Raw genomic sequence first — 24,150 nt, 5'->3', positions numbered from 1 at the left:
ATGTCCGTCCCCGACCCCAAGGCTGCTGCCCTTTCCCCGGGGTCACCGCTAACGGACGGCGACTCTGACGCGCAGCCCGGTTGTGACGCAGCCAACCGCGCCGCTGCCCCAGCCCTCCGTAGCGGGCCCATAAGGCCGGCAGCAATAAGGAGGGTCGGTCGCGAATACCCCGGAGAAGTACCTCAGCTCCCAGTCACCTCTACCCCGCAGTACCCCTTCCGGGCCCGGGAACGCTTCAGTTTCATCTAGCCGACTTACCACTTACTCCTATCTTACAGCCACTGAGTGCACTACCCTTTTCACTTGTGAGTGACGCAACATCCGGCGAGAGATAAATAATGCAAACAGCCAATCAACACCAGACTCCTGACGGAAGGGCGGTCACATCGGGGGCGGGCCTTCCGGGCTGATAGGACTGGGCCAATGGGAGACTGTGATCGGAAACGTCGCAGTGAGCGTCCGCTTTGGGTGTGGGTTCCGAAGTTCTCTGGGCCATGTTATTTCAAGTTTTTTGTTTTTTTTTTTAAACTTTGTATATGGTATATATTTTGTTATTTTATACGGATACATTCTCATGTTACAAAGGCAATTTAGTTGAAGAATATTCCTTTCGATATTTGAATCTGAACACAAATAGAACTATACATTTTAAAAAAGTGGTGTTTGATAACAACAGCAACAAAAACCTGTCCTTTTTTGCAAGTGGACATTGAAGTGGACCTAATTCGGGCTTCATTTTACAAATCCCCAAAGATAAAAGGCAGTTTAAAACCTAAGATGGATAATTTTTTTCTTATTAAACTACTGGTCTTCGGCACCATTTTGTTTTGTTTTGATATGTTTTTCTTTGTCTATTTCTTTTGCTCTTTTAACTGGTTTAGCTGCACCATTTTCATCACTTTCTTCATCGCTATCAAGTTTTCTTGCCCTGAAACTACTTTTCCTTTAGCAGAACCCAGGCTGGGCAGTTTCATTTCCTTTTCCTTTAAATCTGTGACCTTTCAATTTCCATTTATTTGGGGATTCTTGTTGATCTAGGATTTTTTTCAAGCTTATTTTTCCATCTATCCTTTCAATATTTCCCGTTTCACTTCTTTGTTTCTTAATTTTATTTAATTATATTATTATTATTATTTTTGGTACCAGGGATCCAACTCAGGACCTTGCGCTTGCGAGACAGGCAGAGGAACTACTAAGCTAAATCCTTTTCGTTTCTTAATTGTAGGCTACAGTTATTTGCACCTTTGGCTTTATCCAGTGCTTCCTTGGCTTTTTCTTTAAATAGAATCAGTTCCTCTTTTGCTCCTCTGAGAAATTCTATCCCATTTTGCGATTTGAGGAAAGGACATGGAGATCTCCACAGGCCTGATCATCTAAGTCACCTGAAAACTTCAGCAAGCATCCAATCTTTTCTTCTAGCGATTTCATTTTGGCATTTTCTAACTTGTTTTTCTCTTTGCTCTTGTTTAGCTCTTAATTTAGCTTCCACTTTATTTTGCTTTCCTTCTTAATTTTTCTTTGCAAAATAATCTTCCTTAAAAAGTATTAGTAAGTCTATGTCTTTATAGTTCTGGCCCAGAGTTTTTATAACTTTCTTAGCAGATACAAGGCTATAAAGCACAGCAAATATTGATCCTTTAAAAGCTTTGTAGTAGTCCCTGGGATTTAGCTCAGTGGTTCTGCTGCCTGCCTTGCAAGTGCAAGGTTCGGAGTTTGAGCTCTGATTAAACAAAACAAAAGCTTTGTGAAGTGTTCTCATCTGGATATTTAGTACTTGACCTTTATCTTTTAGTCATTCTTTGATGTCATCAATGGTTGCATCCATTGGGAAGCCTTTATTATAAACATCTGTTTTTTATGTCATTTTTATACTCAGTTTACTTCAGGGAGGGGTTTGTTTGGAGATCTTCTGATTTTAATTTTATCTTCACTGATTTCCACAAATTCCACTTTAGATTTATTCAGTGTTTCCACTATTAAAGTTTGGTGCAAAGCAGCTGAGCTGTTGAATTTTGTCATTTTTTTCCGGTGGTACCCACCCTTCACAAAATTTGACCTTTTCCTTTAAAAATTTGTCCCATGGAAAAATGAGTTCGCCAAAATGGTATTCAATTTCATGACAGATTTTGGCCTCCAAGAGCAGCCATTTTTTCCATTATTATCTTTTTCAGCCATTGTGGCTAATCTTTGGTCTTGCATATGCACCACAGGTTTACAAGGACGGAGGCCTTCCCACTTCTCAGTGCTGCTGGCCTAACCCTCTTGGCCATTTTAGCTCTGGCTAGCAGGGCCCCACTTTGCTCTTGTTTCAACCTCTATGCTCATAGCATCTAGAAAAAATTTTAAGTTAAAAAGTGTTACAGTTGAAAATTATTGCTTTACTGGGGATTTAGCTCAGTGGTTCTGCCACCTGCCTTGAAAGCACAAGGTCCCCAGTTCAATCCCTGGTACAAAAAAAGAAAATTATTGCTTTGTCCTAGCCTTTTTTTTTTTTTCTGGACTGAGGACTGAACCCAAGGCCTTCACGCTAAACTACATCTCTAGCTTTTTAAATTTTTTTATTTTGAGCAAGGATTCTTATTCTCAGTGCTAAATCACAGGAGTGTGTCACCAACCCCAGCTGTCTCTAGGAATTTGTCCCTCCCAAAGTGAAAACTTTCTCTTTTTTTTACTGCTCGGTTCTCAAAGAACCAGGATTTCTTCGGCTGATGAAATCTTGCCCTTGAGAGTTACAGCATCATGGGACCATTGAGGTCTCAGCTATGACCGCAGGCAAAACAGAGTTAGGTTTCCACATGCCATAGCCGGCTCTTGAGCAAGGACATCAAGCCTCAGACAACCCTACTCATAATTTAATTATAAAATGATTTTTCCCCAAATTATGAAGAATGGCTTGACATTACTGCACAGGCTTCTCACATATTTACTTAGTGGCAGAGAACAGCAGGTGGTGCTACAGCATGGATCTTCAATGTCCCCAAAGGTTTATGTGCTGGCGTGTTGTGCCCTAGGTCAAACGAGTAGAAACTTTGAGATGGCAGGTCTCTGGGTCATCACAGGGGTGCTCTGGAGGGGGTTGTGGGATTGAGGTAAGACAGAAGAAATAAAGCTAGGTAGAAGGTATAACAAACACAGAGGGACAAGACCACCTGAGCAGACTAGTGAAAGCAAAAAGGTACAGATTTTATTCACCTGGGCAGAGGCAGACAAAAGGCAAGAAGAGGCCACCAGCCCTAAACAAAGAAAAGGCGGAAAGTTTTATAGGGCATTGGAAGAGAAATCTGGCACATTTATAACATATGGGGGTCAGAGCAAATATTTGTGGTCAGGTCCATGAAGTCATCAAGGCAGATGTATGGATATTTTCAGGTTACTTGGCCTTGAAAAGAAACTGTACTTTGTTATCTCTATGTTGGAAACAGCCCATCCAGTGTTCTGTGTCTGAGATAGCACCTGCATCAGCTGCCTGATTTGTGATGGTTTTTTGTATCTTGTCAAACTGTAGCTTGGAATTATATAACATATCCATTAACCATTTCATGACTGGGTCTAGCCTGACAGAAAGGAGACAAGAAAATTGAGATTATTTTAAAAAAGCTGTACTTCAAAGAAAAACTGCAGATTCAGAATATAATCCTGGTTTACTCCCCCCTACCCTTTCAAAAACCAGTAAACCTGGGCAACTCCCTTTCAGCTGCAAACAGGTCTGCCTATTCCCTCTTACTTGCAAATGGTCCCTTTTCTCCCATGAATGGGCCACCATTTTGGGATTTCACTTAGGAGTAGACCATTATCTCACTAGGGGTGGGCCATCCTCTCCTACCCCCTGAGACTGAGACTGAAAGACTAAAGATAAGACTAAGACTAGAGATCATTGAATTCCACTGATTTCCAGTTCCCAAAACACATGGAGGCCCCCCAGTTTCTGAGTGTGTTGTGCCTCATTTCTCTGAGCACTGGCACTCTACCCTTGAGTATGTTCTATGTCTACCTCTAATAAATCTTTCTCATGCCTCTTTTACTGATATATCCTGAAAATTCTTTTTTATATGATGGGAGTCAGGGAACCTGCACACTGATTTTAAAGGGGTGGGTTAAATTCCTTTTTCAGACCCAGCCCAGTGACAAAATCTTAGTCCCTTCTTTTTCTTTCTTTTGCTTCCCAGCTGTGGGTGAAAAATTTTGCTGCACTACATGCTGCTACTGTGATGTGGTGGCATGGGCCCAAAGCAATCAGACACTGAAACCTCCGAAATTGTGAACTAAAACAAACCTTTTCTCTTTGTAAGTTGATTATCTTAGGTATTTGTTATAGTGATGGAAAGCTGTCTGAGGCAGGTAGGTAGGAACAGGGGGTCATAGGCAGGAAAAAGGATAAAATGCAATCTCATTTAGCACTGTTTAAGAGATTAATAGGAAATCTTACTGAAGGCAATTTTTGCCTCTGCAGTTAGACTCCAGCTAATTAGAAAGACAAAGACAAAGAGCGAGAAACCAGATCTGGGAAGGCACCTGGTAACACAATGAACAGAGAATTTAGCAAGAATAGTTGACAGAACAGGCAAAACAGGGAACATGAAAAAGCCAGGAACATGAAAAGCCAGGGTTAAGTAGTGCTCCTACCCAATAAAATACAAAAGAGATGAAAGACAGCCCACTTAAGGACTCTCATTTATTATATAAAAGACACACACACCCCTACATGTATATACTTATATGTATATTCTCCCTTTAGCATCAGATACACACACTTCTTCTTTACTTAATTTCTATCTCTGAACTGCCCTTCTATGAGGCTCTCCCTCCCCACACTTATCCATCATAAAAGGGCAGCAGGAAATCAAAGGACCAGAAAGAATATAGACAAAGGTGCCCAGGTTAGGGCCAAAGACAACCAGAGAGCCAATTGGATGGGAACAACTTCCAGGTGCCCACATGGGGGATGGGAGAAATCACTAATCCTAAATAAAAAGGAGCTGACATTTTATAGAGGTTTCAGTCCATAGTTGCTGGCTCCAAGGCAGGATGGAAGAGGGTCAACAATTTATGTTGGTGGAAGACATCAAAAGCAACAAGGGACCTTAACAGGTCTTTCTGCCCCTTTTATCTTATACTACTTAGAGGTCAGATTATTTAAGGCAGGTAGCACTCACATCCTCAATCCTTGTGCCCTCGGGCCTAGTATTGCACTGTGAATCCCACCTACACATATTCTAGATTCAGCCACCTCTGAAAAAGTCAACTATGACCGTATGAAGCTTTGGGGAGACATCTAAACATAAGCCACAAAACCATGTCAGGAGTTCCTAGGATCCTTGAGGTCTGCGTAAAAGCAAGACTGTAGCATGTCCCTGCCAGTATATACCCTTTGAGATATTGACTAGCACTGAGGGTGACCCTGGAAGGATGTTTGTGCCAGGGGGCCAGATGCTTATCAGCAGACCATTCAGTGTGCTGTGGCAGAGCAAGCATCTGACCTTGCATGGATGAGAGGTCAAATTGCCAGCCTCAAAACTGAAATTGGGCTGGCCATGGCGGCATATGCCTGTGATCTCAGCAACTCAGGAGGTTTAAGTAAGAGGATCACAAGTTTGAAATGACTCTAGGCAACTTAAGAGAACCCTGTCTCATAATAAAATGAAAATGACCTGGGGATATAGCTTAATAGTAGTGTCCCTGGGTTCCAGTAACACGCATGTGCACACACCCTCATCCCCCATGCACACACAGGCACACATATAAAGTTAAATCAGGTCAGTCACCTGTGCTCAAAAATGGGCTGCTTTTTCTGGATCCTGCATGGAGGTGCACTGACCAGGAGTTATAGGGAAGGTTCGGGTATCTAGGCCACACTCTTTTCTTCTAGTTTTGTGTAAATGTTGCTAACCCACATGGGGCCCAGGCAAGAAGAGAAGACTTTAAATTCTAACCAGGCCAATCATGATAAATCTTTAATCTGACCTACAAATTCACAGACAATCCTGGCTTTGCCAGGATAGAGTAAATCAGGCTGTTGGCCCTAAATTGGGGTCTCCAGTGGAACATCAATGCCAGTTTAAGGAAAAATTCACTAAGCCCACTGGCAGTTTTAATTTCTTAGCAATTATTTAAGGATAGACTGGGGGATTAGACTAAATAATGTGTAGATCATTTGCAGCTGTAGGAAGTCTTAATAAGACGAAGATAGTAGAATCAGGTGGAACTAAGTTCAAATTCTGGATCTAGAATCTGCTAGTTTTATCTGGCAGTGTCTGGACAGGACTCAGGCAAATTCAAAGGTATTAATGGATGAGAGCTTAATGAGGTTATTGTTTTACAATGTGGAATGGGTTACGTGATTCAAGAAGCACAGCTGCATTTCCTGAGATGGCTGAGATGGATTACATTTTTTGCAGAGTCTCTTTCCTAGTGATTACTGCTAAAAATCCTGAACAAAACATAAAAACACCCATAGAATCTATTAAGTAAACAACAGCAGGCAGCATGGGGAGAAAAGTAAAAATTTGAATAATGACTGTAAAGGGGGTGAGTTTTGTGCTTTTTTTTCTTTGCTCTTCTAGTTTTGTCTTGAGGGTGAGTTGATTTTCACCTATACATAGAAATATGCAGCAAGCTTTCAAAGAGAAACATCACTTTCTGAGAAAAGGGACCCCCATAAGATGGAGGGAGTGGAGGTGCTGTGATTTGGACATGCTGTCTTCCAAGGGTTAGTGTGGGAGGATGCTTGCTCCTCAATGTAATGATATCGACAGGCTGTGGGAGATTTAAAAAGGAAGATTTAGGTTATGGGCACATTGCCTTCAAAGGGATCAATGTGGGTCTCAAAGGAATGGTCTTTATAAGGAGACTGGATTAGTCACAGTGAGAGCAGGTGGTTATGGAGCAAGGCCACCATGAGCTTGGCCTCTTTTGCACATTTCCACAGTCCCTGCCACTTCTCTGCCATGCTATAGCACAGCAAAGGGGCATTGCCAGATGCACCTGCCTGTCCTTCAGCTTCCCTGCCTCCAAAACTAAGTATACTGCTAAGTATACTGCTTTCTTTTAAAAATTTTAAAAACTTTTTTTCTTTTTTTTGATACCAGGAATTGATCTCAGGACCTTGCTCTTGCCAGGCAGGTGTGGCACCACAAAGCTACATCCCAACCCTCACTTCTTTTTAATTTACTTTGTTTTAGGTATTTTTTTAATGTTATGGTTTGAATATGAAATGTTCTCCAAAGTCTCTGTGTTGAAGGCTTTGTCCTCAGGGCAGCAAGGTTCAGTATGGAGGCTTAGAAGTGACTATATCATTATGTCTCTGGTCTCATGAATGGATTAATCCATTGATAGGTTCATAATTTGGTGGGTGACTGAGAAGTAATGGGAATTTAAGAGGTAGATCTCAGTTGATCCTACTTGAAGGGAACATACCCTTGGGGACACACCCTTGGGATCTGTGTCTTATTCCAACACCTTTTCCTCCATCTCTCTCTGTCTCTTCTACCTCCTGTTCACCATGAAGTGAGCCACTTTGCTCCACTCTCCCTCCCCTACCATGACATTCTGCCTCTCTATGGCTCCAGAAGCAATGGAATCAAGTAATCTTGAACCGACATCCCTGAAATTGTGAGCCTGAATAAATTTTCCTCAGGTATTTTGTCACAGTAACAGAAATATAACACGTTATAGCATCTGAATATAGATCAAGATGGGGGAAATGTTCATAGTTATGCCCCTCCCCTGCCACCTGCATTGCTTTAAGGACAGCATACATTTCAAGGGAAAATAACCTTTGAGAATTAAAGATTAATTAAAACATTCTCAGATGAAGGAATGTGAAGAGAATTTGCTGGCAGAGATATGCTTTATTGGCAGCAATTCTCCATAACTTTTGGAAAAAATCATTTCAAAATTTATTTATGATTATGCCTACTTTTCCTGCCTACAGGCCAGCTATGGCTTGTGGAGACATAACTAAAATTTAAAAAAATCTTTATTAAGTTTATCAGTACATTTTAGGTATACAGTAGAGTTACATTCATCATTGGGATCTTGTACCTTTACACAACTAATCTTGGTTCTTATTTTTTCCCATACCTTCCTTTACCCCCAAGCATGTCCACTGTCATCACTTCTGTTCAATATAGTTTTGGAAACATTAGTCACAGCAATTAGACAAGAGAAAGAAATAAAAGCAATAAAGATAGGAAAGGAAGAAGTTGTCATTATGTGCTGATGATATGATACTGTACATAAATACACAAATAATCTCTTCCAAAAGACTTCTAGACTTAATTGACAGATTTGGTAAAGTAGCTGGATACAAGGTAAACACTCAAAAATCAATAGCTTTCTTGTACACAAATAACAGACTCATTGAGCATGAAATTAGGGAAATAATCCCTTTCACAATAGCATCTAAAAAAATGAAATATCTAGGAATCAGTCTAACAAAGGAAACAAAAGACCTCTACATTGTGAACTACAACACTCTGAAAAAAGAGATTGAAGGGCTGGGGATTTAGCCCAGTGGTTCCACTTCCTGCCTTGCAAGTGCAAGGACCTGAGTTTGATCCCTGGTACCAAAACCAAAACAACAACAACAAAAACCAAAAACAAAACACCCTAACCACACAAAAATTCATTTGGAATCAGAAGAAGCAATTCTAGGAAACAGAGACATGGCAGGGGGTATCACAATCCCCAACCTGAAAGTATACTATGAAGCCACTGTGATAAAAACAGCATGGTACTGGCAAAGAAACAGACCCAAGGATCAGTGTGGAACAGATCAGAAGATGAAGAAACAACTCCTGACAAACTCAGCTACCTCATCTTTGACAAAGGAGCCAACTATCCTCACTGGAGTAAAGATAGCCTCTTTAATAAATGGTGTTGGAAAAAATGAATTTTAATTTGTCAAAAATTAAAACTGGACACCTATCTTTCACCATGCACTAAACTAAAATCTAAGTGCATTAAAGCTATAATTTTTTTGTTAAAGATATAAGTGTTAAAACAGAAAAACTAAACTTTCTGGAAGATAAGTTAGGTAGAACTCTTGAGGATATCGGCATAGGATAGGACTTTATGAGCAAATCCTCAGTAGCATGGGAACTAGCACAAAGAATCAACAATTAGGATCTCATTCTTTAAAAAAGTTTCTGCACTGCCAGTGAAATCACAAGCAAGCTAAGAGACAATCCACAATGTGGGAAAAAATTTTATTAGCTGTTCCTCAGACAAAGGTCTACTATTTAGAATATATAAATAATTTTAAAAAATCAGACCCCCCCAATTAAAAAATGGGCATCTGAAATGAACAGATATTTCTCAGACATAACTCCATTTTTGCCTCTGGTCAGAGCTAAAACCCCAATGATTGCACGATGCTGTGACACTCCAGAGCAATATTACATCAGTTGAAGACATCTTGGTTCTTTGAGAACCAAGTGGTAAGGGAAAGGTTTCACCTGGGAGGGATAAATTCTTTATCAACGAAAGTTCCTCATCCACCTAAGATCTTTATCAAGCACAAGTTCCTCATCATCATGCTATTATTGCTGTCATCTGAGTCATCTGTTACTCCCAATGAACCAAATAAAGGTGTAGCAAGCTCAGGGTGCCTTTGTATTTGCTGTCCAAAGCAGTATTGATCAGTCCCAAAACTCAGCTTCTTCTCTAAGTCTTGTTTCCTTTCTTTAGTCATTAATTTATCTTGTGCTGTTGTGGCTCACAGGAGACCAGGACTCACTGAAGGGGTTCTGGAAAAGTCCCCTTTTCCTGTTCCTTACAATGCTTTAAGAGACATGTTAATGAAATTTCTTCAGGGAAAGTGAGGGAAGTAATACTAGAGAGAATCTTGGGACCTCAGGAATGAAGAACAACAAACATGGAAAATAACTGAGTAGATATGACTCTATTTTGTATAAAATACATATGAGTGTTAAAAGCAGAGCTTTTTTTGTTCCCTAGTACTGGGAATCAAACTGAGGGCCTTGCACTTGTCAGGCAGGCATGGTGCCACTGAGCTAAATTCCTGGCCCATTAAAAGCAGAATTTATAACATTATTGTGGCATTTTCTGTATGTCAAATTAATAAGTATAACAGCTCTAATATAAAGTGTAAGAGTATGACCAAAAACCTGTATGGCAGCTAGGCTTCCAATTTCACTCAAAGTGGTAAGATATTAGATATAAATAGATTATGAAAGTTAGGTAAGTGCATACCACTATAGCAACCATGCCGCTGCCGCGCTCCCTACCCCCCTCCATAAAAAATACAGGGAGATATGGCCAGTGTCAATAAATAAATTAAAATTCGATGATAAAAATCAGATAATTTAAAAGGAAGTAGGGAAGGGAGAATGAAACAAAAAATAGAGGGACAAACAGAAAGCCAATGGCAAAACAATCAACCTAAATGAAGCTCAATAATCACACTGGATGTGAATAGTCTAACTATTCTAATTACATAGAGAGATTTTCAGATTGGATTGAAAAGAAAGAAGACCCAATTATGCATCTAGAAGGAGCCCATTTTAATAATATGATAGATTAAATATAAAATGATAGGAAAGTAAATGTTATATAAACTTGAATCAAAGGTAAGTTAAAGTAACTATGTTATCTTCAGACAAAATAGATTTCTTTTTTTTTAAGAGTAGGAAAATTTTATTGAAAGACAGTGTCTGTCTAAGAGAGACAGAGAGGGGCCAGAAAATGGGTTTCCTACCCACCCCACTTTTCAAAGGTGTTTATAAGGCAAAACCATGAGGTGAGACAGCTTCAAGATGAGACAAAAGAATAAGACCCAGTAGAAAATTACAATGTGGGCATGAGGTGGGACAAAACCATGGTCAACCAATAAGATTACAAATACAGTACAGTCACCCAGGTAATATTGACTAAATGGAGATCAAATGGGAAAACAAGTAACATAGAAGGAATTTCCAGAAAGGAAATGGGCTAGGAGGATTGATAGACAAGATAGATTTTAGAACAAGGAAACTATCAGAAATAGAAAGGAGGGCCAGGGATTTAGCTCAGTAGTTCTGCCGCCTGCCTTGCAAGGACTTGAGTCCAATCCCAGGTACACAAAAAAAAAAAAAAAAAAAAAAAAAAAAAAAAAAAAGGATATTAGATAATGAAAAAAAGCCTAAATTCATCAAAAAGACACAATAGTCCTGAATGTGTGTCTTTATTACATAACAGAAGTACAAATAAATGAAGCAGAAACCAGTAGAACTGAAATCCAAAAACAGATAAATCTACAATTATACTTGGGAATAACAACACTTCCTTTTCAATAAATGATAGAAGAAATAGAATATTAGAGAAGATATAGGAGACTTAAAAAACACTAAAAACAATTTAGTTTAATTGATATTTCTAGGACAATCCACCTTCTAACAGCAGAATACATACTCTTGTCAAATGTTCATGGAAGATACTGATTTACCATATTTTTGGTCATAAAACAAACCTTAACAGATTTTAGTGAGTTGAAATTGTACAAAGTGTAGTCTATGACAATAATGGGATTAAATGATGAACAAGTAATTGAAAGATGTCTGGAATACAACTAAATATTGACAATTGCAGAACAGACTTCTATATAACCCATGGATCTAAGAAGAATCTAGAAGATATTTGCAACTGAATGAAAATAGAAATATAACATATGTAAAATTTGTATGAGGCCAAAAATATTTTGCATGGTACACTAAAGCAATACATATGAAGATATTTATAATATTAAATACTTATACTAGAAAACAAGAGTTTTTGAATTTATAATCTAAGCTTCAGCCATAAGAAACTTGAAACAAAAGAGCTGTTAAGTTCAAAGAAATCAGAAAAAAAGGAACTATCAAGAACAGAAATCAAGGAAATTGAAACCAGGAAACAATAAAGAAATTAAATGAAATAAAAAGTTGATTCTTCAAAAATATCAATAAATCAATAAGCTACTATCCACACTGTCCAAGAAAAAAAGACACAAATGATTGCTATAAGAAATAGGATATTTAGTTGCAAGAAAACTGACCTCATCAACGCATTAAAGACGTAGGGCCTAGTTGAAGGAAATGGTCATGTGAATGTGACTTTAGGGACTGTATCTGGTCCTTGTCCTCTTTTTCTCTGGCTCTTCTTTTGTTCTTTGCTTCCCAGGATGCCATGAGTTGGACAGCTTTCCTCTACATGCGCTTCAGACATGATATTTCTGCCTTGGTACCAGTTGACTATGGACTGAGGCCTCTGAAACCATGAGACAAAATCAACCTCTCTTTTAAATTGTGGGTTAGAGATATTTTGATCCAGCAACAGGAAAGCTGACCAATATGGTGCCATCAAGATGAGAGACCTATACACATGTGTAAATACTGAATAGTTTCACTGGTGTGAAAAACTGAAAGTGTAAATAAGATCCAAATTGTATAACTGACAATGTGAAATAGGAAGAAAAGGGCTAAAGGTGTAGGAGATGTGGGAAGGGTAGGGGAAATGAAATAAGGGAAAAGAAAAAATGTGAGAAAAGGAAAAAATGGAAACAAAGTCTTTGTAAATAGGGGAGGGGGTGTGAAGGGAGGGCAAGGGTATGGGGAAAAAGTGAGACCCAAGATCTGTCATATAAAGGTACAAGATCCCAATGATGAATGTAACTATACCGTATACTTAAAAAGTACCAATAAACTAAATGAAAAAAAAAAGATGACATGGGGTTGGGGATTTAGCTCAGTGGTTCCGCTGCTTGTCTCAGGAGCACAAGGTCCCAAGTTTGATCCCCAGTACCCCCCCAAAAAGATGGGAGAACTAATTGGAGGAGATAGGATGCTGTTGTTATATCCTGGAGGGGTATATTCTCATTCCTGGCTCCCTCCCTCCCTCCCTCCATCTCTCTCTCTCTCTCTCTCTCTCTCTCTCTCTCTCTCTCTCTCTCTCTCATCTTCCTGGTTACCATGAGATGAGTAGCTTTCTTTTGTTGGGTCCTTCCACCATGTTATTTCTGTGTTGGAGACAGCCAACCATGAACTGTTACTTCTGAAACTCTAAGCCAAAAAAAGCCTTTCTTTCTTAAGTTTTGTTTGTTAGGTATTTTGTCTCTTCAACAAAAAGCTGATTAATACAGTCTTATATCTCTAAGAGAAGTTGAATCTTTTTTTTTTTTTTTCTTTTGTACTGGGGATTGAACTCAGGTCCTTGTGCTTGCAACACAGGCCACTGAACCGCTGAGCTAAATCCCCAGCCCAGAAGTTGAATCTTAATTGAAAATTTCTAGCAAATCAGATCGTTTGTTGAATTTTACCAAACATTAAAAAAATAAAGACGTGGGAATATTTTTCTGTAAAAGTTTTGAAATTATGATTAACCACACAAAACAAAAATAGACAAAAGGCCTGTAAGAAAATTAGATCAACATCTCTCATGGAAAGCAAAATCAGACAGTTATTATAAGAAAGGAAAGAAGACTAATACCTTTCATGAAAATAGACACAAAATTATCCACACAATAATCAACTCCAGCAAATGTATAATATTAATGAATCCTGACTAGATTTGATTTATTTAAAGGATGGAAAGCTGTTTCAACAATTAAAAGTAATCAGTGTAATTGTTGGTATTAACAGACTAAAGAAGAAAAGTAGACTGATCAATAGTTTTGCTAAAACATTTAAAAAATTCAGTTATTGTTCATCATAAAAATTTCAGCCAAATAAGAAGAGGGGAAAAATTTTAACTTCAGAAAGGGCATCGACAAAACATCCTAAAGCCATTACTATACTTAATAGAGATGGACTGCTTGGAAATTAAAAAAAGTACTGTGTCCATAAACACCATGATTATTTACAGAAAATTCTCAAGGAATCTATTTTTTAAAATTTCTGGGCATATTAAATGAGTTTGGTAAGTTCACAGAGTACATCATCAGTATACACATACACCAGTCATATTTCTGTGTGCTTGTAATAAATAGAAGTCAGAATTTAAAGTGTTTCATTTTTTTGGTACCAGGGAGCAAACTTGGGTCCTTGAACTTGTGAGGCAGGTGACGGAACCACTGAGCTAAATCCCTGTACCAAAAGTGTTATTTATAATGGCACAAAATACATAAATATGAATTTAATAAGATAAGTGCATGATATATGTCAATAAGGTATGTGTGCTAAAAACTACAAAACCCTGATGAAATAAACCAGTGAAGATCTAAATAAATTTGATGTACCATGCTCATGGATTGGAAGACCCTGAAGTTTTCCCCATAATGATCTTAAGATACAACACTCTTGCACTCAAAAATAGGAGCAGAAAAATTTTAGATATTGACAAGAAAATTCTAATATTTGCACGCATGGAAAGTAAAATGAATTATAATACATTGTAAAATTTTTTTGAAGAAAAACTTGAGAAATTGCATTATCTGATTTCAATATGTATCACAAAGCTATAGTACTCAAGACAGTGTTGGTGACAAGACATATAAATCAATAAAACAAAATAATTCAGAATTAGATCCATATTAGTGTAGCAAGTGACTATTGATTTTAGAAGAAACTTGAACATCAAGGAAAGCTAATCTATAACAAGAATATGTATGCAGTCACTTGAGAACAAACAGGTGACCCTTTGTGACAGCAAGTGTTCACTGAGTCACCCTACTAGTAGATGTTACCTAGTCCTCTGAGGAATGGTGCCATGTTGGTAGTTCCAAATTTTTCTCTGCTTTTGGAAAACTGAACAGTCAACAATAGCAGTCAGATAAACTTTGGCAAGCGGAAGTCTGTATTGCAAAGTCCATGCAGATCTTCTATTCCTGATGCCATGACCATGCCACTTATCCCCATTGGGCAAGGAATGAGTCCCTTAGAAATAGGCTGATGACATTCACAGGGTGGGTGTGCAACCCAGAGCCCTGCATTGCTCAAACGTTTCCCATTCTCAAAAGAGCAGCTTCATGTTAGGCCCTTGGCTAGCTCTTTGTAACTGAATTTTTTCAAAGCTTTCTATGCAACTGATTTAGAGTATTGCATATATTCACAGCCTTCAATTATTCTGTAGTTTGTGGAAGAAATGTAATTTATGGTGAAAATCTTCTTTTCTCCAGGGGGTCTGAAATGTCACAAATTGCAGTCACATACACACACAATCCCTATAAAAATCACAATAAAAATGTTGGTTCAGGCTCTAGTGAGAGTCCATGGCACAAAAACTTCTAATATATTGCTGCAGTTTGTTGCTGGGGAATCAAATACATCCTGTGGGACTCTGTTGGAAAAGATTCCTGGAAGCCTATGTCTAATATTCTCCAGACTCTTCCTGATGCATCTTTTTTTCTTGGTTGGTCTGGCTTTCTACCTTTTTTCTGTAATGAACTGTGCTTGTGAGTGTAATGACTTTTTAGTCCTGTGAGTCTTTCTAGTGAATCATCAAAACTGAATTTCTTCCAAGAATCACTAACAAAGAACATCATACCAACCTGCTTATTGAGAGTCTCTGCCGTGGATACCTTCTGGTGGGCATTTACAGGACACATAAATTGTTCCACATTCAAGGCAAATTCTGATAAGTCCACCCAATACCTCTCTCTCCAAATCACCTTGACACCCATCTTATTTTTCCAAATCCTGAACAGTTGGCCAATCTATTAGCCACTGACCATGAATCAGTATAGATCTGTGTTTCAGTTTCTATTTCCTTTTATACAAATTGAATTTCTAAATGTTCCCTGCTATAGTTTATATCTGTAATCCCCCAAAGAACTGTGCATTACAGCCGTGGTTGCCAGCTTATGGTATTGGGAGGTGGAGACCATTAAAAAGGTGAGGTCTTCAGTGTAGAGTTCTTTTGTTTTTTTTGTTAGATTAATTCCTAGATACTTCATTTTTTGGAATGCTATTGTGAAAGGAATTGCTTCCCTAATTCCTCTCTCAGTGAGTCTGTTATTTGTGTACAAGAAGGCTATTGATATTTGGGTGTTCATCTTGTATCCAGCTACTCTGCTGAATCTGTCAAGTCTAGAAGTTTTTTGGTACAGCACTCTGAAAAAAGAAATCAGAGAGGATATAAAAAAATGGAAAGATATCCCTGCTCCTGGGTAGGAAGAATCAACATAGTGAAAATGGTCATACTACCAAAACTGCTATACAGATTCATTGCAATGCCAATTGAAATTCCAACACTATATTTCACAGAACTAGAAAAAAGAATCCAAAAACTCATTTGGAACCATAAGAGACCTATAATAGCATAAGCTATCCTAGGCAACAGACACATGGCTGGGGGTATAACAGTTCCCAATTTGAAACTATACTACAAAGCCACTGTGATAAAAACAGCATGGTACTGGCAAAGAAACAGATCTGAGGATCAGTGGAACAGATTGGAAGACACAAAAACAAATCCAGATGTACTTAGCTACCTCATTTTTGACAAAGGAGCTGACCTTCCTCAGTGGAGGAAAGATAGCCTCTTCAATAAATGGTGTTGGAAAAACTGGATTTCAACCTGCCACAGATTAAAACTGGACCTTTATCTTTCACCATGCACTAAATTAAAATCCAAGTGGATTAAAGATCTAAATATTAAAACAGAAACACTAAACTTGCTGGAAGACAAGTTAGGCAGAACCCTTGAAGACATTGGCATAGGAAAAGACTTTATGAACAAATCCTCAGTAGCACGGGAACTAGCAGAAAGATCAACAACTGGGATCTCATCTTATTAAAAAGCTTCTGCACTGCAAAAGAAACCATCAACAGAGCTAAGAGACAACCTACAATGTGGGAAAACATTTTTACCAGCTGCTTCTCAGACAAAGGACTATTATCTAGAATATATAAAGAACTCAAAACAACCAGCCCCCCCAAATATAAAGACCCAATTCAAAAATGGGCATCTGAAATGAATAGACATTTCTCAGACAAAGAAGTAAAAGCAGCAAGTAAATATATGAAAAAATGTTCCACATCACTGGTCATTTGAGAGAGGCAGATGAAAACAACACTGAGATTCCACCTCACCCCACAAAGAATGGCTTCTGTAAAGAAATCACACAATAACAAATGTTGGCGGGGTTGTGTAGAGAAAGGAACTCTTCTCCATTGTTGGTGGGAGTGCAGACTAGAGCAACCACTATGGAAATCAATATGGAGATACCTCAAAGAGCTGGGAGTAGAGGTTCCATTTGACTTAGCCATCCCTCTGCTGGGTATCTTTCCAAAAGAACTAAAAGAATCATATCACAGTGATATATGCACACCCATGTTTATAGCAGAACAGTTTGTAATAGCTAAAACTTGGAAACAGCCCATTTGCCCATCAGTTGGAGACTGGATAAAGAAGATGTGTTTTTTTTATAAAATGGAATATTGCTCAGCTGTAAAGAATGAGAAATTAGACTCATTCATAGGAAAATGGATACATATTGAGGATATACTCCTAAGTGAAATAAATAAGTCACACATGTGTAAATACCGAATAGTTTCTCTGGTGTGAATAAACTGCAATAATACATAAGATCCTAATGAGATAACTGACATTGTGAAATGGGTAGCAAGGGGCTAAAGGTGTAGGGAAGATGGGGTGGGTAGGGGAATGGTAATAAGGGTAAAGAAAAAAAATGTGAGATAATGAAAAGATGGAAATAAAGTGTTTGTAAATGGGGAAGGGAGAAGGGGGTGAAGGGAGGCCAGGGGTAAGGGGAAAAAATGACAACCAAGACCTGTCATGTAGAAGTACAAGATCCCAACAATGAATGTAACTGTACTGTATCCCTAAAATGTACCAATAAATTCAATTATTTAATAAAAAAGGTGGGGTTATTAGAGGAAGTTGGGTGATTGGGATTCCTCCCTCTCCTTTGCTTCTTGGTTGAGATAAAGTGAGCAGCTTCCTTCTGTCACAAACTCCGTGCCATAATGTTCTGCCTTGGCACGAGCCCAAGGGAAGCAGTGCCAAGTAACCATGGACTAAAACCTGTGAAACAAGGAGCCAAAATGAACCTTTCCTCCTCATGAGTTGATTATTTCAGGTATTTTGTCACAATGATGAAAAGCTAATTCACTTCTTTTCCCTATGTTCCTCCCACTGGGAAGATTTCATCACTCTCTTTCAAGGCTGTCCTTGAGTTAGGGCTGTGATATAGGAGCTGCCTGTTTCCATAATGTAGATCCATCTATTTATATGTCAGGCCCACAAATAGCCATTAGGAATTCTCCAGGAAGTCTAGGTTGGGTCAAAGAAAAGTGAGTGAAGCAATAAAAACCAGAATCATCATGAGAGTGAAGCATTTGTTCATGCATTTACCTCAGCAACTCCTTGAGCCTATTCTCATAAAAGCTATTTCAAGGAAAAAGGAATATCCCTAAGAATGTTCAGTCTTATAGTTTTGAGGGCAAAGTGATATCAAGTTTATGATCCTGGGCCCTGAAGTTACTTGGTCATGTACTTGTGACCTCTGTGACCTTCACAAGAAGGTGCCACTTCTTTTGCCTCACCAGTTAGATGCCATAATTATGTCTCAACTCCTTTTTCTGGACTCACATTTGGTCTCCTGTCAGTACTAGTAATAATCTGAGTAATTGTAATGGCACCATATGTCTAGAAAAGAGATCATTTACAATCTCATCAAACGTGAGCAATTGCAGAACCCTATTTTGAGGGACTGTCTTCTGGGTACCACTGTATCTGGCTGTATCAGCATCCAGTAGGAAACAGATGGGACATCAGAAAGAGGCTATGGTGAGGATGAGGATGTAGCTCAGAGGCAGAGTTTGTGCTCAGCATGCACAAGGCCCTGGGCTCAAGACCCAGAACACACACACACACAGACACACACACTTATTAAATAGAGTAATGAAATTTCTACTGACAAACTGTATGCTGGAATAACAGAAAGAGCAAGAGACCATGAAGCACCTTGGAAGTAGCACCAATGGGAAGTTGTTACCACTCTAATCTCGAGGAACAAAGCAGGAAATGGCTAAAGGTCTCTGACAAGGATTGCAGGTGTAGGAGAGAGATCATGAGACAGGAGCTATGACCACATTATATCCTGGCCTGGCAAGATGCAAGCCAGGGCACTATATATCTTGGCCTTTCACTGTCTGATCACTTGCTTATGTCTGCAGTGGCTGAACTCTACTCTAAACTAGAGGAATCATTTACTTTGCAACTCCTGGAAGTCAGGCTTCCAGAGCCTAGGGCAGAGGGAAATGTGGGAAGTGGACCTCCAGTTTCTCTTGTGTTCTGGAGTAAATTGTGACTCTTTTTAGACAAGTCCCCATGATGAGGCCCCAACCCTCAGTGTGACTGTACTTGGAGATGAAGCCTTTAACGATGTAGTGAAGGTTTAATGATGTCACAGGGTGGGGCCTTGGTGTCTTTATGAGAGGAGGAGGGATGACTAGAATTTTTCTAGTTTCATGAGAGGGCCTAGTGAGAAGACTTGATCTACTAAAAACCAAGCTTATGGGATTCACCTTGATCTTGTACATCTAGCTTCTAGAACTGTGAGAATAAATTTTTGCTGTTTAAGTTGTCTGGTCTGTGGTATTTTGTTATTGCAGTCTCATTAGGGTGATATATTATCTATTAAGCAAAGATTGTAATACGTGTCTCAGGGGGTTCTCATGAAGGTTAAATGAAGTAACATCTATATAGTTTCTGAGAAGAGTAGATTCATAATCATCTTAATATTAACTAATTATTGATAGTAGCAAACAATCTATTTTTGCAAACCTTGGTTATCCATCTCTGTTTTTTTCAGCTTCAATTATCTTTCTTGAGGTGAGCCAAAGAGACTTTCATGTATTATAGATGCTCTGTAGTTTAGGGTACCTTTTACTTTCCATTTGAAATATGCTCTTGTTAATGTCTTACTTCTCTCCCTGCTCGATATCACATTGGATTAGAGTCTTGTATTAGCAGTTTATAACATCTTCTTTACTGGTTCATGGCAGATGGTTCTGAACTCATTATTCCATAAATATAGGTTATATTATTATTTTTTTTCCTCACTGAATTACTCTGTATCAGTCCCTGGTGAAGTTCACCTGCCATGTTTCAAAATGTTCTTGACAAATAGTAGAACCAATACTATTTTCATTTTTATTTTCTGTGTTTTACATCTTACCTTTTTTTTCCTTTTTATTACCTGTTTATAGGCAGAAAGCACTCATTTTATATGTCTTTCTCAAGCATCAAACACACTGATAGCATAAAAATAATGAAAATTCTTTTAAGTAAAAATTCATACCTTAGCACTTGACTCATTTAGATGTCTTGGAATGGTAGGTGTGCTTATATTTTTGAGACATAATCTTGCTATGTAGTTGAACTCACTATGTAGCATAGGTTTGTCTCAAATTTGTGACCATCCTCTTTCTTCAGCCTCCTAAATGCTGGGATCACAGGCGTGTGGCGCAACACCTGGCTGGTGTGATTATTATAAAACCCTGTTATCAAATTCTTTCTTTCTGGGCCACGTGATCAAAGCATGAATATGTGAAAACTGTATTGATATTTTAAAAGTGGATAATAATGGTGATATAATTTGTTAATTATTGAGATTATATAATTTTAAAGCCTGATGTGGTGGCCTTTGCCTTTAGTTTTAGCCACTAAGGAAGCTAAGGTAAGAGGATTACTTGTGTCCAGCCAGCCTGCCCAACATTGCCTCAGGAAAAAAAAATTATGTTTGAGCAACAATAGAGAAAGCAGGACAAAAAGAATAGTTTAACAATGGCTATAGATTATTCAGCTCTGGCATGGGTGGACATCGTATTGTTAGTATCTTGCACTCCTCTGAAGTGGTCCTAGAGGCTTGACTTTTTGCAGAGCTGTCTCTGCAAGAATTCAAATGCTTGAATTGTATTTAATCAAGGACAAAGTTTTTCTGGGTGAGTGTATAGGTGGGGTTAAGGGAGAACTTTTCAAAGGTTTTCCTGGAAGGATGGACTGTAGGGTCTAGGCTGGGTCAGGATGGAGGAGAGAAAACCAAAACCCAAAAAACCAATCAAATCCTCCTCTCATAAAATAAAAAAACAGGGGTGGTGAATGGACTGAAAGTTTTTGAATCTGTATAATTTGTATAATTGCTGCTGATTTTAATTAAATAAGATTGAAGTAAAAGAAATAGATATTTGAAATTCAGATTTTGGAGGAAGTATTGTTGGTAATGTCAAGGTTATAAATGTAACTCTGAGAAAGGTGAATGAGATATGGTAGAGGAAAATAAGGGTATAGATGGCAAGGGGCTGAAAGGTCCAGGTGTTGGATAGACCTTTCACTGGATGCTGAGGTAGAAAGTGGTGACATCAAAGGTAGGTGTGGTAGGCACCATAACAACCCCTACACATAAACCTATAAATGTGACCTTACATGGCAAAGGGAAATTTGCACATATGATTATGATCAGAATCTTCAGAAGGGCTGCTGATTTAGCTCAGTAGTGCCTGCCTTGCAAGCTCAAGTTCCCAAGTTCAATCCCCAGTACCAAGAAAAAAAAAAAAAAAAAAAAAAAAAAAAAAAAAAAGAGAATCCTCAGAAGGGGGTGTTCATCCCAGACAATTTGATCACTTTATAAAAGTGAGGCAATCGGGTTAGAGTCAGAGAAGATGCTGCAGTGGAGGCCGAAGTTGGAAGGACGCGGTTAAGGAATGTGAACAGTCTCTGAAAGTCAGAAAAGGCCTGGAAATACTTCTACCTTTCCAGAGGGTGGTGTCCTCAGAAGGATTGCAGCCTGGGTGAAACCATTTTAGGCAGAAGTTGGAAGGACGCGGTTAAGGAATGTGAACAGTCTCTGAAAGTCAGAAAAGGCCTGGAAATACTTCTACCTTTCCAGAGGGTGGTGTCCTCAGAAGGATTGCAGCCTGGGTGAAACCATTTTAGACTCCAGAATGATTTTAAGCCAATGCATTTGTGGTAATTTGTTACAGAAGCAATTAGAGTAAGTTTTGGAGTCATTACCTAGGAGAGTGATGGTCATAGGACCGAGCAGGTAGATGGCAAAACACCTGAGGCCATGAGTGGCCCACAACTAACAAGGATTAGTGGGCACTCATGGAGGAAGGAGTTCTACAGTGGTGTCTCATGACTTCAGGGGTCAGGATGGAATTCTCAGGAAGGGTGGGAAATTGGTCAGATGTGGATGAGTTCCAGTCACTGTAGGGATATGTTAATGAATTCAAGAGAGTTTAGGGTTCTGGTGGACCTGGATAAACAAGAAAGAGAAGTGAGAGTATGACGGTCTCTTAGCTCCAGGTAGTTTGATGTGTTTATCTGACATATCCAGATGGCTCCTGATTAATGATGGTTCAATTCAAGATTTTTAAAACTTTTGATGGTGTGAAAGCAACACACATTCAGGATATATCATACTTCCTGTTTTGATCTTGGACATTTTCCCAGGCTGTCAATATATGGAGGCATATTCTCTCCTGATCCTGCGAAGTGGCAGGGAGCCACAGCTCCCAGCCAACCACACGACCATGATGGGAACAGTGGATATTCAGCAGCATGCCATGGTGTTAAGCTAGGATGTTCAATAAATTAGGGGGTTAATTTTTTTCTTTGAAGTGCTGGGGTCAAATTCAGGGTCTCAGCTCTACTGCTGAGCTACACCCCCACCCTTCTATATTTTCAATTTGAAATGATTTTACTGGAATCCCATCATTAGCCAGGGAACATCTGTGTTAATCAAGCACCTACTCTGAACAGGCTCTGATAGGGCTGGGTGGTTTTGTGGCCAAAGGTTAAGCAAGTGCATTGTCCTGGGACTTTGATCTTGAATGCTAAGAATTTGAGTTGTAAATTTTCCTCTCCTTGTTATGGAGGTGAAATTATATAACAGGCTGGGTGGGCTGAAGGAGGATAAAAACAAACAAAGAAAGGATGTTGATAGGAGTGATATTTTACTAGAAAGACAATGCTTGCAATTTTCATTTTATTCCAGTGGCTTAATGGGCAAGAGAAGAGACAAGTAACCTAATACAGACTGGTGCTGGATTTCTTACCTGTAACATTGCATGTTGGAAGTCAGCAGAGTAATGCCTTAAGCACTCTGAAGGAATACAATTTAGAACCTAGGATTGTACAGCAAGCAAGAACATATGTCAAGTGGGGAGGAGGGCAGGCATGCCAGGCTGTGCTTAGTTTTTATGACATAACATGAAATCTTTTTGGTCTTTTTTCTGATTCCTGTCATAGAGCTTCTAATAGTCCTGGAGTTTCCTGAGTGAAAGGAATGTCTAATACTGTTTATAATGAGCCCCTCTGATAACTCCTAAGGTTATACTATTGAGGTTACTTAGGATGGGACCCCTGGATAGCCTCAGGTTTGTACCAATCCTCAGAAAAACCAAGTGGCTTTTGGATTAGAGGGTTCGAGCGTCTTTCAACCCTACCCACTTGTATCTGGAAATGGTGGAGGTTGGGGGATGCTAGACAGGAGGTTTTATAAAAACTCTTGCACAGTAAGATGCAATGAAATTCCAGATCACTCCACAATAGGAAGCAGCAGGAGGGTGGCATGCTCAGAACAGACACAAAAGCTCCCGCTGTGCCATGCTCTCTGTACCCTTTTGTCTCGTAGTTACTTGTATCCTTTATAGTAAACCCGAAAACACAAGTGCAGTGTTTTCCTCTGTTCTTGAGCTATCCCAGAAAATTACTGAGCCCAGGAGGGGAATCTGCAGCAACCCTGATGTGCAGGTGGTTGGTCAGAAGGGCAGATCACAAACTAGGGCTTACGATCAGTGTGTGAGGTAGGGGCAGCTTTATTACACTGAGCCCACATCCATGGGACACGACATTCAGAAAGACAGTGTTAGAAGTGAATTGAATTATTAGGACACTTGGTTGATGTCACTGGAGAATTGCTTGGTGTGGGGGAGTAAACTTACACAAATCTGCTTACAGAAATGTTACAGGCTTAGCTGCACTTAGATGGAAAAATACATGGGCTGAACTTAAAATAACCAGAACAGTAAAATAATCAGGCTAAAATAAAAGTTTGTTATAGGAAATAAACACAGACACAGACAGTGGAGATGGCTCCTCCTCAGACAGAGTTGCATGGCACAGAGGAAGTGTATTGTTCTTGTATGAGGCCCTCTTCTGGTTTTCTTAATCTCAGAGCATCCATCAGCTTGCTTCTTTGATGAACTG

The 24,150-nt window shown here is 39.0% G+C and overlaps 1 protein-coding gene and 1 pseudogene across 2 annotated transcripts in view; both read right to left on the bottom strand.

Annotated features, from left to right (window-relative positions):
• Positions 1 to 355, bottom strand: part of Ghitm (growth hormone inducible transmembrane protein) — a 13,903-nt gene extending 13,548 nt beyond the window's left edge. The window contains exon 1 of one of the 2 annotated variants that reach the window (XM_010622602.3): positions 259 to 355. The gene's annotated coding sequence lies outside the window, so the exon portion shown is untranslated. Of the gene's footprint in view, positions 1 to 181 lie in introns of both variants that reach the window. The other variant, XM_010622603.2, reaches the window with a different exon arrangement.
• A 491-nt stretch (positions 356 to 846) lies between these two features.
• On the bottom strand, positions 847 to 3,763 carry LOC104861266 (annotated as a pseudogene).
• Positions 3,764 to 24,150: the final 20,387 nt, after the last annotated feature.

This window comes from Fukomys damarensis, unplaced genomic scaffold, assembly GCF_012274545.1.
Source record: "Fukomys damarensis isolate Sample0158 unplaced genomic scaffold, DMR_v1.0_HiC HiC_scaffold_1, whole genome shotgun sequence".
Lineage (NCBI taxonomy): Eukaryota > Metazoa > Chordata > Mammalia > Rodentia > Bathyergidae > Fukomys > Fukomys damarensis.
This window is presented reverse-complemented; position numbering and strand designations above follow the sequence as displayed.